The following is a 16,041-nucleotide window of genomic DNA, read 5'->3' as shown; positions in this document are numbered from 1 at the left end:
AGAGTTATCACCTATCCTTCTGAAACTATTCCAAGAAACTGCAGAGGAAGGAACAGTTCCAAACTCACTGTATGAGGCCACCATCACCTTGATACCAAAACCAGACAAAGATACCACAGAAAAAGAAAATTACAGGCCAATATCACTGATGAATAAGATGCAAAAATCCTCAACAAAATATCAGCAAACCAAATCCAGCAATACATTAAAAGGATCATACACCACAATCAAGATCAAGTGGGATTCATCCCAGGGATGCAAGGATTTTTCAATATCCGCAAATCAATCAGTGACACCATATTAACAAATTGAAGAATAAAAACCACATGATCTTCTCAATAGATGCAGAAAAAGCTTTTGCTAAAATTCAACATCCATTTATGATAAAAAAAAAAAACTCTCCAGAAAGTGGGCATAGAGGGAAACTATCTCAACAAAATAACGGTCATGTACGACAAACCACAGCTGACATCATACTCAATGGTGAAAAGCTGAAAGCATTCCCTCCAAGGTCAGGAACAAGACAAAGATGTCCACTCTCACCACTTTTATTCAACATAGTATTGAAAGTCCTAGCCACATCAATCAGAGAAGAAAAAGAAATAAAAGGAATCCAAATTGGAAAGGAAGAAATAAAGCTGTGACTGTTTGTAGACTACATGACACTATACATAGAAAATCCTAAAGACACCACCAGAAAACTACTAGAGCTCATCAATGAATTCCATAAAGTTGAAGGATACAAAATTAATACACATAAATATGTTGCATTTCTATACCCTAGCAATGAACTATCAGAAAGAGAAATTACAGAAAGAATCTCTTTTACCATCACATTAAAAAGAATAAAATACTTGGGAATAAACCTACCTAAGGAGGTAAAAGACCTGTACTCTGAAAACTATAAGACACTGATGAAAGAAATTGAAGAACAGATGGAAAGATATACCATGCTCTTGGATTGAAAGAACTAATTTTGTTAAAGTGTCCATAATTTCCAAAGCAATCTACAGATTCAATGCAATATCTATCAAAATACCAGGGCATTTCCCACAGAGCTAAAATAAAATTTTTTTAATTTGTATAAAAACATAAAAGACCTCTAATAGTCAAAACAATATTGAGAAAGAAGAACAGAGCTGGAGGAATTAGCTCCCTAACTTCAGACTATACTACAAAGCTACAGTAATCAAACCAGTATGGTACTGGCACAAAAACAGACACATAGATCAATGGAACAGAATAGAGAGCCCAGAAATAAACCCTCGCACTTAGGGTCAATTAATCTATGACAAAGGAGGAAAGAATATAAAATGCAAAAAAGACAGTCTCTTCAATAAGTGGTGCTGGGAAAACTGGACAGCTACATGTAAAAGAATGAACTTAGAATGTTTTCTAACACCATATAGAAAAATAAACTCAAAAGAGAGTAAAGACCTAAATGTAAGACTGGAAACCATAAAATTCATGACATAAATCATAGCACTATATTTTTGGATCTGTCTCCTAAAGCAAAGGAAATAAAAGCAAAAATAAACAAACGGGACCTAATCAAACTTAAAAAACTTTTGCACAGCAAAGGAAACCATCGACAAAACCAAAAGACAACCTACTGAATGGGAGAAAATATTTGCAAATAACATGACCAATAAGGGGTTAATATCCAACATATATAAACAGCTCATACAACTCAACATCAGGAAAACAAACAACCCAATTAAAAAATAGGCAGAACTGAACAGACATTTTCCCAAAGAGGAAATGCAGATGGCCAACAGGCATATGAAAATATGCTCAACATCACTAATCATCAGGGAAATGCAAATCAAAACCACGAGATATCACCTCACACCTGTCAGAAGGGTTATCATCAAAAAGAACACAAATAACAAATGTTGGCAAGGATGTGTTGAAAAGGGACCCCTTGTACACTGTTGGTGGAAATGTAAATTGGTGCAGAAGCTATGGAAAACAGTATGGAAGTTTCTCAAAAAAAACAAAAATAGAACTACATATGACCCAGCAATTCCACTCCAAGGTATATATCCAAAAGGAACAAAAACTCTAATCAAAAACACTAATACATGCACCCCGATGTTTATAGCAGCATTATACTTGCCATAGATATGGAAGCAACCTAAGTGTCCATCAACAGATGAATGGATAAAGAAAATGTGGTGTATACATATATGGTATATGTATACACCTCAGCCATAAAAAGGAACAAGATTTTGCCATTTGCAGCAACATGAATGGACCTAGAGGGTATTATGCTAAGTGAATTAAGTCAGACACAGAAAGACAAATACTGTATGATATCACTTATATGTGGAATCTAAAAAATACAACAAACTAGTGAATATAACAAAAAAGAAGCAGACTCACAGGTATAGATAACAAACTAGTGGTTACCAGCGGGGAGAAGTAAGTGAGGAGGGGCAATATAGGGGTAGGGGATTAAGAAGTATAAACTATTATGTATAAAACAAGCTATAAGGATATATTGTACAGTACAGGGGATATAGCCAATATTTTATAATAACTATAAGTGGATTATAAACTCTAATAATTGTGAATCACTATATTGTACGCCTGTAACTTGTATAATATTATACAACAACTATACTTCAATTTAAAAAACTAATCTTTTTGCGTATTCATGCAGTAGATAGCCTAGCTAGGTTTGTCAACCTATCTATGCTTATAGGTGATCAAAGCACATTTTATTGATTTTAATTGCAAAAATTTTATTTCACATAAATCAACAGATACACAAATAGTTAGAAAAAGTCTTAAAGACAGTAAGTTTGACAGAGACTTTAAAAATCCTTTTTATAGAGAGATGTTAGTCAAAGGGTACAAATTTCCAGTTATAATGAATAAGTTCTGAGGATCTAATGTACAGCATGGTGGTTATAGTCAATAATACTATATTATTGGGCTAGCCAAAAAGTACATTCGGGTTTTTCCGTTACATCTTACTGAAAAACCCGAACGAACTTTTTGGCCATCCCAATATATACTTGTAAATTGCTAAGAGAGTAGATCTTAAGTGTTCTCACCACAAAAAATAAATGGTAATTGTGTGATGTGATGGACGTGTTAGCTAACCCTAAGGTTAATCATTTTGCCTATGTAAATATACCGCATCAACACATTGTACACCTTAAACTCATACAGTGATATACATAAATTACATATCAATAAAGCCAGAAAAAATTAAAATAACAAAAATAAATTAAAATATTTTTCCCAATAAATTCCAGACATTGGAATACTGTCCATATATTTGTTTCTTTGGGATAGATTCTAACAGCTTTCTGTTGTTGTTTTTTTAAGTAAATTTATTTATTTATTTATTTTTGGCTGCATTGGGTCTTTGATGCTGCATGCGGGCTTTCTCTAGATGCAGCGAGCAGGGGCTACTCTTCGCTGCGGTGCATGGGCTTCTCATTGTATTCGCTTCTCTTGTTGCAGAGCACGGGCTCTAGGCGCATGGGCTTCAGTAGTTGTGGCACGCGGGCTCAGCAGTCGTGGCACATGGGCTTAGTTGCTCCACAGCATGGGGGATCTTCCCAGACCAGAGCTTGAACCCGTGTCCCCTGCAATGGCCGGCAGATTCTTAACCACTGCACCACCAGGGAAGTCCCCTAACAGTTTTCTAATGTGCCCACAGTCAAGAAATTTTAAACAAAATTAAATCCCCAAGTGGTCACACAGAATGACAGATTGAAGCATTCAACTTCTTTGTCTTTGTCTTTATAATCACTGTACTATCATTCTTTATTTTAATTCATTGTTTAAACACAGGAATATGTTATATCATAGGGTTTGGACACACAAATTACGCCACAGATGAGCCCCAAAACTTCTGAATGATGACAAATTTATTCTGAAAACAAACGCGTAGTTGAGCCCACGTGTGCCTGGGGCGATTACAAAACTGAGTGTTCTCCAAATTCACTTCTATGTAGAATCCAATGCTTATTGGAAAGGAAGAAGCTAATATTTTCTTATTTGAAGCATACATACATATCATTGAAACTCACCAGTAAACGATAGCAATTGTTTAGAACTTAGACCAATAAAAGACTTCGGGGGGAGAGGGCTATTTTGCCAATGGTGTTGTTTACAATTGCTCTTCCATGGTGATAACAGAAAGCCAAACCCCTTTGAGCCAGTTTTGTTTTCCACTTCTCTACAGACCACACATCCTCTTACTGCCTATTCTGGGGCTGGCTGCTCCCACTGCCATGCCCTGGGCGAACTCCTGAACTTCAGAGAACATGTTTACTGGGCCCTCTCCTGTCCTTTAGTCTCGATGTCCCTTGACATCCCCATCCACCCGGGCGTGTGGAAAGCAAGTCAAAGCCTCTTAGCACAAGTTTCACTGGGCAGAACATTCGGTGCAGGGAATGGAAGAAGTGCTGGGCAGAGCACGGAATCACGAAAATAAAGTGTCAGGAACCTCAGCCCTTAGGTGATGATGCAGGGCAAATGTTGGGGGAACTCAGGACTTTGCCATGCACAATGGCAGGGATGATGATTTGGATGGAAAATGGAGCTTCAACTGACAGAAAATAGTGATTCTGATTCCCGGTGCAAAAGAACTCAGAAAATGAAAAGAAGAAAACAAGCATTTGAAAATGGCTCTTTGTGCAAATAATACTAATTAAGTCATTCATGTGAATGAATTGCCATTTTCCCTAATTGCCACTTCCACTGTGCTGCCTACTAACAATGATCTAGACCACCACCTATGTCAGATGGACTAAGTTTAATTGGACAGTGTACACCACCATCACAGTTTATAGCTCATGTGGCCTAACCTACCCTATCTACCCATAAGTTTATGGACTTTAATGGAGCATTTGCCTCATGAATTTTTTTTACCCCTATAAATGTTGAATTCTAGGAAGCTTTGTGCTTTCCACGGTTGGGAACTTAATCACTGTCCTCTGCTTCTGTTTATGTCTCTCTCCATGGTCATCCATTGCAAATGCTGTTGCCCTGTCGCCCTTCCATCTGTTGGAACTCAGGCCAACTTCGAAAGACAAAATGGAAACGTCCAGTGTTTCAACAAGAAATTGTTTGGTGTTGTCTCATGGTAATTAATTAAGAAGGCACAAAAGAAGGAGCTCTGCCCTCTGCAATGCTTACGTTATTATCCACCAACTAAAGAGACCATACACCATCACTCACTGAGCCATACGTCTGAGAGCCACAGGTTCCAAGTTTCCTACAAGCCCAGCTTTCAATAGTCTGTCTTTCAACTTTGGGTTCAGAAAATATGGTTTCTGTACTCAGGGCCCATGACTGTCCAGCTGCACATTACCTTAGTTATGCTACCCGAGACTGCAGTGAAGTGTTTCTGATGGCAATGGGGCCAGGTGCTCTGTGGTCCTCTTCACTATTAAGCATCCCTCAGAGAGAAGAAATGGTGGCAGTGGACAGACCACTCTTTCTGCACAGACCAAACCTCCTCATGCAGATCTGGCTACACTGACGTCATTGCTGTTTCCGAATGCTTGCTCTTTCAAAACAAGGAAATGATTTGGGAAGCTATGGTCCACTGTGACAACAGCAGGCAACAGTTTTAAATGATAATTGTGTTAGATCCGGATCGTAACTGTGACAAATGACCACACACTGAGTGGCTTAAAAACAACGTATGTTTATTATCTTCAATTCTGAAGTCAGACATCCAAAATGGATTGGTAGAAGGTTCTAGAAGAGAATCTGTTTCCTTGCCTTTTCTTGTCTTTTAGAGGTAGCCCAAATTCCTTGTTCTTGGTCCCCTGGCTCACTCTGATCTCTGCTTCCAAGGTCATATCTCCTCAGATTCTCCCGCCTCCTTCTTTCCCTTAAAGGACTATGGTAATTGTATCAGACCCATCTGGATAATCCAGGATATTCCAGGACAATCTCCCCACCTCAAGATGCCTAACCTAACCACATTTGCAAAGTCCCTTTTGCCACATAAGGCGACACATTCACAGGGTCCAGGATTGGGATATGGACATAGTAGAGGAGAAGGTAGCGATTATTCTGCCTATTGCAATCATCGGTAAATTTATGCCCAAACAAGGAAAAGCATTCCTAATACAACATTAATTGAAGCAACTGAAATTATATGGCATATAAAAATGTACACATGGAGTAGACAACCAGGGTTAAATGTGACAAAAGTTTTGTAAAAATAGCAGGATAATACTAGATGCTTTCACCATTCCACCTCTAGCCAATCATTTTCTTTAATGGTATGTTCTAGGCGGGGGAGGAGGGAAGATTTGAGATTCACAGGAACACACAAAGAAAGACAGTAATTAAAATGGAAAAATAGGAAATACGTCTCCTTTATCTCAACAAATAAGTAGAACATTTTCCTTCCTAATTTTTAATGAATGGGACATAAATAAATGAATGAAAGCAAAACCAAGGTTAGCTTGGTCAGATGGAAGAGTATCACTTCACTTCCATGATTCAGTCAAGTAGACAAAGGTAGTATAGTTATTCATAATAGTAAAAGAGAAGGCAAAGGTGATATATGAATCTAGAAACCTAACAGCACCATTTCTTTAGAAATTCTGTGTTTGTAATCTGAATTTAATTGTTATCAATTTTTATAACAGCTTTCTTGACATATTTTATGTACCATAAATTCACACTTTTCAAGTAAATGTAAAATGCATGGTTTTTAGTATATTCACAAAGTTGTGCAAGCATCACCAGTATCTAATTTTAGAACATTTTCATCACCCCGAAAAGAAACTCCATGCCCGTTAGCAGTCTTTCCCCATTTCCCATTTCTCCAGCCCCTGGCAACCACTAATCTACTTTCTGTCTATGAATTTACCTACTCTGGATATTTCACTTAAATGAAATCATACAATATGTGGTCTTTTGTAGCTGGTTTCTATTACTTAGCATAATGTTTTCAAGGTTCATCCACATTATAACACTCATCAGTAATTCATTCTTTTTTATGTCCCATGAATACTCCATTGAATGGATACAACTCATTTTATTTATCCATTCATCAGCTGACAGACATTTAGGGTATTCTACTTCTTGCTATTAGGCATAATACTGCTGTGAACATTTGTGTACAAATTTTTGTGTAGAAACTGTTTTCATTTCTCTTGGGTATATACCTAGGAGTGGAATTTCTGGGTCACATGGCAACTTTTTTTTTTTTTTTTTTTTTTTTGCCATACGCGGGCCTCTCACTGTTGTGGCCTCTCCCGTTGCGGAGCACAGGCTCCGGACACGCAGGCTCAGCAGCCATGGCTCATGGGCCCAGCCGCTCTGCGGCATGTGGGATCTTCCCGGACCGGGGCACGAACCCGTGTCCCCTGCATCGGCAAGCGGACTCTCAACCACTGCGCCACCAGGGAAGCCCACATGGCAACTTTATATTTAACATTTTGAGGAACTGCCAAGCTGTTTTCCAAAGTGGCTGCACCATTTTACAACCCCGCCAGCAATGTATGAGGAGTTCAATTTCCAGATATTTTCATTAATACTTGTTATTGTCTGTTTTTTAAATTATAGCAATCCTGGTGGGTTTGAACTGGTTTCTCATTATGGTTTTCATCTCCATTTCCCTAATCATAATGATCTTGAAACATCTCTTCATGTGACCATTAATGATGTGCATACCCTCTTCAGAGAAATACCTATTCAAATTCTGTGCCTATTTGTTAACTGAGTTATTTATCTTTTTATTGTTGAGTTGTAAGAATTCTTTATATATTCTGGACACACGTCCCTTATCAGATATATGATTGGCAATATTTTTGCCATTCTGTGGATATGTTGTTCATTTTTCAAAACCAAATACACTTTATGCATGCTTACTAAAGATTATAACAATGCCAGAAAAATTAACTGTGGATGTTATTCCTTTCACATCATTATTTTTCTCTCCATTTCTTTTTTTCCCTTTAAAGTTCAATATTACCATTCTGAAATTATTTAATATGTGATTGTTAAAGACAAACCTTACCTTGACATTCAATACATAGTGGAACTCCTCTCTATAAAACACTTGTTCTTTTTATCCTGCACTGCAGTTTTCATTTCTTTGTACCTGTAACCACCCCAAAAAATATATATTTTTTCTAATACACGCTCTCACCTCTTATCTCTTACTCATAAATTCAAAGATAATATCCCATCTTGTAGCTCTACATAGTCCCCATGGGTTGCTTCTGTCAAAATTCAGAACAACTGAGCATGAACTTCCTGCTCTATCTGCTAAAGTCTGCTTTTTTCTTTCCTGCTGTCAGTAGTTGCTGCTGTGCTTTTTAAACACGAAAATCTTTTTAGAAGCTATAATCCCTAATCGTGCAGGTGATCATCTCTGTCTACAGTGTCTCAAAATTTTAATTTTTTATTAAAAGGATCATCAACCAAAATAACTGTCCTGGAATAAAATGATTCCAGGTCTTTCTTTCTTTTTCTTTTTTTGGGATCTGCCCATTATTCTTTACTCTATCTTCAGAAAGCTACTGACATACTTTCAAATCATGTCACTTATTTCTTTCAGCAGCTTTTTCTATGACAAGATAACTGTAATCCGACCTGAGATATTCATTCTGTTTTTAATACTTTTTCACTCTTTGGACCTTTCTTAAAACCTAAACTGTTAGCATTTAAGGTCCTTTCTCAATACTCTCAGGAGGCATTTTGATAAAATGGTTCCCATAGAAAAATACATCCTCACTATGAAAGGGGAGTTACATGCATCCTTTGGTGATCATGCAGCATAAGGTACTAATATTTGATAAGGCAAAGCAAGAGTCTTCTCTGCTGTAAAATTACTATGCATAACTTAAGTTAAATTTCTCAATTGTTATTAGAGTTTGTAAGGACATTTTTTTACCCTCAAAGCCTATATAGTTGATTCCATTACCATGTCTGTTCACTTGGCTCTTACTCATATAAAATTACCAGGAAGTTTCATTGCAGCTTGTGAATTTGGCTAGCTAAATTTTCAATGAGGTAACTAAGAGGATTACTGGGCATCCACATAATGAAACATTACATAAGAGACTATTAAAAGCAACTATATACCAATAAAATGGACAACCTAGAAGAAATGAACAAATTCTTAGAAAGGTACAATCTCCCCATACTGAATCAGGAGGAAATAGAAAATATGAACAGACCAATTACAAGTACTGAAAATTGAATCTGTGACTTAAAAACTCCCAACCAACAAAAGCCCAGGACCGATGGCTTCACAGGTGAATTCTACCAAACAGTTAGAGAAGATTTAACAACACCTGTCCTGAAACTACTCCAAAAAATTTCAGAGAAAGGAACACTCCCAAATTCATTCTATGAGGCCACCATCACATTGATACCAAAACCAGACAAAGATACCACAGAAAAAGAAAATTACGGGCCAGTACCACTGATGAACATAGACACAAACATCCTCAACAAATACTAGCAAACCGAATGCAACAATACATTTAAAGGAACACATACCATGATCAAACGAGATCTATCCCAAGGATGCAAGGATTTTTCAATATCCGCAAATTAATCAGTGTGATACAACACATTAACAAACTGAAGAACAAAAACCATATGATCATCTCAACAGACACAGGAAAAGCTTTTGACAAGATTCAACATCCGTATATGATAAAAACTCTCCAGAAAGTGGGCATAGAGGGAACCTACCTCAACATAATAAAGGCCATATATAACAAACCCACAGCTAACATCATCCTCAATGGTGAAAAATTGAAGGCATTTCCTCTAAGATCAGGAAAAAGACAAGAATGTCCACTCTCGCCACTTTTATTCAACATAGTTTTGGAAGTCCTATCCGCATCAATCAGAGAAAAAAAAGAAACAAAAGGACTCTAAATTGGAAAAGAAGTAAAACTGTCACTGTTTGCAGACGACATGATGCTATACATGGAAAATTCTAAAGACTCTACCAGAAAACTACTAGAGCCCATCAATGAATTCAGTAAAGTTAGAGGATACAAAATTAATACAGTAAGTCCCCTACATACGAACCTTCAAGTTGCGAACTTTCAAAGATGCAAACCTGCATTCGCATATCCAATCACATAAGTTAGTTCACATGTCTGGCGTACACTGTCACGTGCGTGCATCCTCTACAAGTGGTTGTGCGTTTGTGTACTTTATTGTACAGTACTGTATAGAGTAAAGTAGTACAGTATGTTTATTTCAAGCTCAGGATGTCTGGAAGCAAGCGTAAAAGCAGCGGTGATGTAGCTAGTACTGCTAAGAAGCACCAAGCAATAACAATGGAAACAAAAGTGAAAATAATTGAGACAGTGAAGCAAGGTGAAAAGATGGTAGACATCGCTCATTCTTATAACACTGAACTCCTTGCTGTGCAGCACGAGGAGCTTACTAATGAAGACCTGATGGAATTGGAGGCCCAGAGTAAGGACGAAGAGAGACAAGAGGAAGAAGAAGTAACTGAAGAACCAAAGAGATTCACAATGCAGGAAATGCCACGGGGATTTTCTTTATTTGAGGAGACACCGTTTTTGAGGCACAGGACCTGAACATAGAATGGTACACAAAGGTTTCAGCAGCCACTCAGAATGCAATCCAGTGCTACCGTGTCATCTATGATGAGCAAAAAAGAGCTACTGCCCAGACATCACTGGATCATTTTTCCAAGAGGGTAGGTAGACTTGAATCCAGCAAGGAACCAGAACCTGTGCCATTAACATCAGGCATGAGCGAAATTGCAGCCTGCCCTCCATCTCCTATTGCTGACAATCCTTCAGCTCTAACATCTCCCACCTCCTCTCCCTCCTCCAGTCAGTAACTCTTCTTTCCTGTTGACTTGAGGCCAGCCCCTGTATGCCAGCTGTTGTACTGGACTACTGTACTTTTCAAGGTACTGTACTGTAAGATTAAAAATGTTTTCTTTATTTTTTGTTTGTTGTTTTTTATGTATTATTTGTGTGAAAAGTATTATAAACCTATTACAGTACAGTACCGTATAGCCGATTGTGTTAGTTGGGTACCTAGGCTAACTTTGTTGGACTTAGGAACAAATTGGACTTATGAACGAGCTCTCGGAACAGAACTCATTCATATGTAGGGGACTTAACTGTACACAGAAATTTGTTGCATTTCTATATACTAACAATAAAAAAAAATCAGAAAGAGAAATTAAGGAAACAATCCTATTTACCGTCACATCAAAGAGAATAAAATACCTAGGAATAAACCTACCTAAGGAGGCAAAAGACCTGTACTCTGAAAACTATAAGATGCTGATGGAAGAAATCAAAAATGACACAAATAGATTTGTAGGCAGGCTTTTTCTTCCTGCATTGTCAAAATGACTATACTACCCAAGGGAATCTACAAATTCAATGCAATCATTATCAAATTACCAATGGCACTTTCCACAGAACTAGAACAAATAATTTAAAAATTTGTATGGAAACACAAAAGACCCCTAATAGAAAAAGCAATCTTGAGAAAGAAAAACAGAGCTGGAGGAATCAGGCTCCCTGACTTCAGACTATATTACAAAGCTACAGTCATCAAAACAGTACGCTACTACCACAAAAACAAATACACAGATCAATGGAACAGGATAGAAAGCCCAGAGATAAAACCACATACTTATTTATGGTCAGTTAATCTACAACAAAGGAGGCAAGAATATACAATAGAGAAAAGATAATCTCTTCAGTAAGTGGTGCTGGTAAAATGGTCAGCTACGTGTAAAAGTATGAAAGGAGAACATTCTTTAACACCATATACAAAAATAAACTCAAAATGGATTAAAGACCTAAATCTAAGAAGGGATACTACAAAACTCCTTAGACGAAAACAGGCAGAACACTCTTTCACATAAATCACAGCAATATCTTTTTGGTTCTGGATCCTGGATTAATGGAAATAAAAACAAAAATAGACATATGGGACCTAATTAAACTTAAAAGCTTTTGCACAGCAAAAGAAACCATAAGCAAAATGAAAAGACAACCTACAGAATGGGAGAAAATATTTGCAACTGATGCAACCAACAAGGGATTATTCTCCAAACTATACAAACAGCTCATACAACTCAATATAAAAAAAAAAAAACCCAATCAAAAAATGGGCAGAAGATCTAAATACATGTTTCTCCAAAGATATACAGATGGCCAAAACGGCACATAAAATGTTGCTCAACACGGCTAACTGCTAGATAAATGCAAATCAAAACTACAATGAGGTATCACTTCACTCCAGTCAGAATGGCCATAATGAAAATGTCTACAAATAATAAATGCTGGAGAGGGTGTGGAGAGAAAGGAACCCTCCTACACTGTTGGTGGAAATGTAAATTGGTGCAGCCATCATGGAGAAGTATGAAGGTTCCTTAAAAAGCTAAAAATAGAGTTACTATATGATCCTGCAATCCCACTCCTGGGCATATATCCAGGGAAAACCGTAATTTAAAAAGATACATGCAACCCAATGTTCACTGCAGCACTATTTACAATAACTGGGACATGGAAGCAAACTAAATGTCCATCTACAGAGGAATGGATAAAGATGTGGTATGTATATATATATACAATGAAATATTACTCAGCCATAAAAAAGAATGAAATAATGTCATTTATTCAGGTCCAAAATGGATGAACCTACAGATTATCATGTTAAGTGAAGTAAGCCAGACAAAGACAAATACCATTAGATACTGCTTATATGTGGAATCTAAAAAAAATGATACAAATGAACTTATATACAAAATAGTAATAGACCCACAGATATAGAAAACAAACTTATGGTTACCAAAGGGGAAAGGGGAGGGGGGGATAAATCAGGAGTTTGGGATTAACATATATACACTACTGTATATAAAACAGATAAACAACAAGGACCTACTGTATAGCACAGGGAACTATACTCAGTATTTTGTAACAACGTATGAGGAAAAAGAATCAGAAAAAATATATATGTATGTATAACTGAGTCATTTTCCTGTCCACCTGAAACTAACACAACACTGTAAATAACTATAATTAAATAAAAAATTTAAAAACACATAAAATAAGACAAATCCTTTTTTCAAATAACATCTTTCAACTGTTTGAAGAGAGCTGGAATATGACTTATGGGTCTTCCCTTCCTTTGTTCTTTTCACTGTTCTCAACTTGACTTATTGACTTTATTCTAGAATTATAGAATAAACCAGAGCAAATACTTCCCCTTTTCATTGAGGTGTGAATACATTCAGTAAAGAATGTTAAATGTTCAACTCAATGAAGGGTTACATCTTTTTATATTTACTTAATCATCACCCAGATAAAGATACAAAAACATTTCCAGCACATGAGATGCTTTTTTATTCCCTTCCCAATAAATAAGCACTCCCAGCAGCTACTCCCTCTAGCTTAGCACAGAGTGAGTAGACAAAAATACCCAGTTCCTAGTTTCTCCCTGATATGGTCTAAACCACATATTTAACCTCCTGAAATATCCAGCTGCTGCTTGAAGCTCCAGCTTCCAATTAGCCTGATTGGGAAGCTTAAGAGGCAGGCAATTTGAAGTCCTCCAAGGGCCTGAATGGGTATGTGGGCATCTCTCATGCCTCTGGGACACTGATGAGTCTTGCTACATCCTATTCTTCCGGGAGCCATTAAAAATAAAGACAGCAGCTTGGACAAATACAAAGGTGTAAGATGTAACCAGGAGGTTGGGCTGGGCTGATTGGAGAAGTTCAACACCTACATGAGGGCAGACTACCAAGACTGCGAGAGCAGACGGTTTTGTTTAATGTGAAGAAACCAACACAAAGAGAAAAGGAAAGTGAAGAAACAGGAGAATATGTTCCCAACAGAAGAATAAGCCTCCAGAAACTGATCTTAATGAAAGGGAGGTAAGTGATTTATCTGACAGAGCATTCAAAGTAACAGTCATGATGCTGCTACTGAAGTCAGGAGAGCATGAACAAGGTGAGAATTTTAACAAAGAAACAGAAGATATTAAAAGGGACCAAACAGGGCTTCCCTGGTGGCACAGTGGTTGAGAGTCCGCCTGCCGATGCAGGGGACACGGGTTCGTGCCCCAGTCCGGGAAGATCCCACGTGCCGCAGAGCGGCTGGGCCCGTGAGCCATGGCCACTGAGCCTGCGCGTCCGGAGCCTGTGCTCCGCAACGGGAGAGGCCACAACAGTGAGAGGCCCGCGTACCGCAAAAAAAAAAAAAAAAAAAAAAAAAAAAAAGGGACCAAACAGAAATCAGAGCACTGAAGAACACAGTAACTGAACTGAAGAATTCAAGGAGAGACTCAACAGCAGTCTCAATCAAATGGAAGACAGGATCACCATATCTGAAGGTATGTCAGTGGAAATCGATCAGAGGAGCAAAAAGAAAGGGAATGAAAAGGCGTGAAGGTAGCTTAAGGGTCTTATGGAACACCATAAATGTTATTCTCACTAGATTTTTCTTTCATTTTGTTTCATCCAAGCCTTCAGAAAGGTGGCACATTTTAAACTTAAGTCACAACATTTCCACTTTCTATTACAAAACTGCTACATGGCTTTTAAAGAGACTAAACCATATAATACATTAAATCTAAGGCTATTTATCAAAATGATAAATGAGTAGGCATGCATTTAAAACATATCATTAAGAGTTTTCTGGAAAAGCATTAGGCAATATTATTCCCTAGGAAGTAATGAACTAAAAATGAAAACAAACTTAATACTAATAATTTTAATTTGCATAATGCCTAATAAAAAGCGCTTTCAAAATGCCTGAAGGAAGGTTTGTGAAGCACATAGAAGTAGTAGAAACTACACTACTTGTTAAATGCTAGGGAATGTGATTTTTATTCTGTTGGTCCACATGCCTTAATTTTTTTTTTTTTTTTTTTTGCGGTATGCGGGCCTCTCCCTGTTGTGGCCCCTCCCGTTGCGGAGCACAGGCTCCAGACGCGCAGGCTCTGGACGCGCAGGCTCAGCGGCCATGGCTCATGGACCCAGCCGCTCCGCAGCATGTGGGATCTTCCCGGACCAGGGTACGAACCCACGTCCCCTGCATCGGCAGGCGGACTCTCAACCAGTGCGCCACCAGGGAAGCCCTGCTTAACCTTTAACTGCCTTCGTATCCTTAGATGTTCAAGAGGAATAATGTTAATGACCTATTGCATTTGGTCATGATGAAGAAAAACTTAAGACTATGTACTCTAAATCACATGATGAATATAAATTACTATCTGATTAATAATGAATGATTCACAGCCAGGTTGCTATCCCTGTCCTGACATCTGAAGGTTCCAAAACTACCTTGAAGGAGCCATTTGGTACCTTAAAAAGAATAGCAAAGTAACTCAAAAGTGTGAAGTTGCAAAACCCATTATTTTAAGAGCATGATCCTAATTTAGCACACAAAATAAACCCTAACCTTTCCCTTTCTGTGACACAGCTGTCATCTTAGCTTTGACCATGACTGTTAATTTAGTCGAGGACTACTTCAATTCCAGCTGAGCAAAAGCAACTGTTGTTCATTAAAATCCATTTCTCAATTCAAACTACCAGCCATACAAGCTGTCCCTGCAATTAAGGAAATGTAAAGTGATCCCCCGCAGAGAGGAAGGAAGTCAAGTCAGAAGCAAGGCCAACAAATCATTTTCTCCTTACAGCTTCCCAGAAAAGCTTTGGCAGGGGACATGACCAGACCACGAACCAGAATAAATAGGTGAGGGTTAGTTTGTATCATGCCTCTATATATTCACCACACAAAAGAGTTCTTTTTCCCTGGACTGCACTAAATTCTGGATTCTGTCCAGATTCCATACACTTTCACTAATTCTGCTACAATCATGTTTTATATTATCAAGAAATCTGGAGAGTCTTAAGATCACAACATTGGGTAGATCAGGTCTACACTGCTTTCCTTCTGAATTGCCTTCATTATAAATTTAAATAAGCCTCAGGCAGTTATAATTCTACTTCTCAATGCATTCTCATAAATGAACCATCAATTTCTTTGCACTTGAAGTAATTCTTTTTTTGCCTTTCAG

This window comes from Mesoplodon bidens (genome assembly GCF_964165515.1).
Source record: "Mesoplodon bidens genome assembly, chromosome: 3".
Classification (NCBI taxonomy): Eukaryota; Metazoa; Chordata; class Mammalia; order Artiodactyla; family Ziphiidae; genus Mesoplodon; species Mesoplodon bidens.
Note: the sequence above shows the minus strand (reverse complement) of the source record.